Here is a 3,716-nt window from a genome sequence, read left to right as displayed (position 1 = left end):
GGTAGGGATGACACACGGCTTCGCTCCCAACATCATCAGCGAATCGACATGAGGAAAGACAGCAGTGCGTGTATCCCGTAGAAATTCAAGCCCAAGGATAAGCTTGAAGTCGTCCATTGCCACAACAGAAAGATTGGTCTTGCCCTCATAAGCACCAACCTTAATTAGCATAGACTTGGCTACACCGGCAATGGGTTGTGCAGCCGAGTTGATCGCCTTCACTCGCCCAACTCCTTTCTCCAGCACGAGCCCGAGTCTCGCCACTTCGGCGCTCGCAAGGTAGTTGTGAGAGGCTCCAGTGTCGATCATGGCTCGAATCGGCTTGCCATGAATCTTCACATCCACAAACATCAACCCTTTCTTCCTAGGAATCCGGGGCTGAACTTCTTCTTCTTTCTTCTCCGGCTGTTCTATAGTAAGAGCCGGGATGGTCTTTTCCGCAGGGGGTGGCACAACTCTCTTCGCCGCCACCGTAGAGAATGTGTTCCACCATTGGTTTACGGCCCCCAAGTTGTCCTCATCCTCCTCCGTGTCATTCTCACCACCTGCCTCTGCTTGTGGCTCCACACTCTTTGAGGACGACACCTTGTCGGTAAAGGTCGTTGCCAATGCATTCAACACCTGTCTCTTCGGGCAATCCCGATACATTGCGGACCATCTTTGAGGACGACGCCTTGTCGGTAAAGGTCGTTGCCAATGCATTCAACACCCGTCTCTTCGGGCAATCGCGATACCCATGCGGACCATCGCAGAAGAAACACCCTCTCCTCCTCTCGGGTGCTCCCTGTCTGTTCTCCTGGGGCCTGTTCCTGTCTGAACTGCCCTGTGAGCCATTCTGAGCGTGGGGTTTCTGGTCTCCCCCACCTCTGTTGAAGATATTCCTGAACGATTTCATCCCATTCGACTTATTCTGTGCAGGACCAGGCGTCGCTTGCCTATCCTTCCGAGTCTCTTGGTTGAAATCTGCCAGGCGCTCGGCCGCTATAATAGCCGAACTCAAATCGGTCACTCGTTGCCTCTGCAACTCGTTTCTCGCCCACTGTTTCAAGCCTTCCATGAAAGTGAACAGCTTGTCTGCCTCCGACATGTCTCGGATGTTCAGCATCAGCGCTGAGAAAGCTTTGACATATTCCCGCACGGAACCTGTATGTTCAAGCTTTCGCAATGCCCTCCTGGCATTGTACTCCACATTCTCGGGGAAGAACTGCTCTCTGATCGCCTCCCGTAGAAGAGCCCACGTGTCGAGCTGTATTTGATGAGCCTGGATTTCCGCAAACTTGGTCCGCCACCACAGCTTTGCGTCACCAGTTAGGTACATGGTCGCAGTCGCAACCTTCCTTGCCTCGTCCCGCACGTCTGCCGCAAGGAAGTACTGTTCCATGTCGAAGAGGAAGTTCTCGACCTCCTTCGCATCACGCTCACCGCTATAGGCCTTCGGTTCTGGTATTCAAAGCCTAGCACCGGGATCGTGAGCAACCATAGGCGTGCTACCCACTGCACGCTGGAGCAGTCCAATCTGAATGGACATTTGCTCCATGTCACGCCGCATATCGGCAATGCTGTCGTTTCCGAAGACGGCAGCCATTTCCTTAATCACATGCCGACATTCGTCCAACTCCGAATTCAGCACCGTGATCTCAGATTCCAGGGAAGAGACCTTAGTCTCCAATTCCGCCAACCGGGAGTGTCCGTCCTCCGGGTTCTCAGCTCTCTCGCTGGATGAAGCTGCGGCATGTCGCGGGCTTTCCGGATCTTGCCCCGATGCCTTCGCAGCAGTAGCAGTCGTACGCCTCGCCATCGTGGCACGAGGCTCTGATACCACCTCTCACGAGGCGCCTATCACACAGCGCGTCGTGTGGCTAGTAGTCCGCTGACTACGTCCGCCAATACCTCCGCTCGGCACTAATGCAGCGCGCCGAATATATCAGAGTCGGGAGGAACAATCACAAAACAGTAAATTGCGCACGCGGATTCAGAAAACCAAATTGCATTGAACTGAAAATGCGTATACAATGATCAACGATGCTAGAGCAAGGGGTTCGCCTTGAGGGGGACTCCAACACGTCACTAAACCAAGCTTCTTGAACTCATTCCCCCCTATAATAGGCTTAAAAAAATAAATCCTATTGCCTACACTAGACACTAGGAAAGCTGAAATTTGCAACTCAAGAGGCGTAACGTCCCCTTGAGGAATCTAAACAACAGAAAGCAAATAACAAAGCAGTAACAAAGCAATAAAAGGCCTACACCTAGGACTCTAAGACTAGTTGGTTGTCCAGCGTCTGTCGATGAAGGATGAGTGGTCGGCCATGTAGAACGGTTGAGTGGCCGAAGTGTGCGTCACGGGGCCTAGTGAATGGGCAGCCCGTGACACAAGGGCAAGAAGAAAGATGGGAGGAATTCACCTTTTGTTTAAGAACTTTTTTATTTTGATTGAAACATTTTTTGTTTGTAATCCCAAGATACTTGAGAAACTTGAGGAATCAGTTGTGATTTCATATGCTATGAATTAGGGGGTTTTGTGCATATATTGTTAAAGAAATGTCGTAAATGGTTGTTCATGTTTTTTGTGAAGACAGGCTGTAAATTGTGGACAGGATGTTATAAAATTGTTGATTTTATTATGAAATGAATGTTTCTCATTAACATGTTGAGAATGGTGCAGAAATGAATGTTTTTATTTTCATTATATTGTTGAAAAAGGTGCAGAAATGGCTGAAAAGGGTGCAGAAATGCTGCTGAAAATTCTTTATATTGTTGAAAAAGGTGCAGAAATGGCTGAAAAGGGTGTAGAAATGCTGCTGAAAATTTCTTATATTGTTGAAAAGGGTACATAAATGGCTGAAAAGGGTGCAGAAATGACTGAAAATTTATTTTTATTTTTATTCTATTACTAAATTAATTAACAATTGCAGTTTTAGGCTTTTAATATCATTCTTAAAATTCATTAACAGAATTCTTTAACAACATAACACATAATTCACAAAAGCTTCAAATTTGAGAGTCTCAATTTCATTATCAAAACCACCAAATGCCATTACAATTCCTCCATTTTATTTTTGCCCATATCTAACAACATAATGTAAGCCCCTACAAATCTAACAACTTGGAACGATTCATTGAATGATTCATCCAAAGACCACCAGCCGTTTACCCATCCAAAAACCGACCAACACAAACCATGATGCCACCAAGCAAACTTTAAGCCAAAATATCTTCTTCTTCAGCTGTTTTGCTTCGGTTTCCATTGCTTGAAGCTTGCGATGCAAACCGGGTATGACACACAAAGCTCTAGCACACATAGGTGGGTCATCCCATGTAAAAAATCGACATCCTCTACTCTGCAATTGAACAAAAAATAAGCCAACATCTACAAAACTTAAACTTAAACTTCAATTCTTACCTTATAATTTGCGCAAGAATAAAACCTTCTTCCGGGATTGTCATTGGTCCAAGAGGTTCTTAATGGAGCCCTAATGCCACAAAAGCAGTTTATCACACTGGTGGGGTCATTGCCCGACGATAAAGAAGACATTTTTTCTGTTTTTCTTCACCTGCAACTTCATTTGCAGCAGCAAAAATGAGAGAAACAGAGAGAGCCCTTACATACGGTGAAAAAAGCGGGAAGAGGAGCTCTTTTCCCGCCTAAAGCCACGTCATTGGCCATGTCATTCGCCACGCAAGCACCTACGTGTTTAAGTTGCGCACGTGGACGT

Source organism: Sesamum indicum, unplaced genomic scaffold (genome assembly GCF_000512975.1).
Source record: "Sesamum indicum cultivar Zhongzhi No. 13 unplaced genomic scaffold, S_indicum_v1.0 scaffold00261, whole genome shotgun sequence".
Classification (NCBI taxonomy): Eukaryota; Viridiplantae; Streptophyta; class Magnoliopsida; order Lamiales; family Pedaliaceae; genus Sesamum; species Sesamum indicum.
This window is presented reverse-complemented; position numbering follows the sequence as displayed.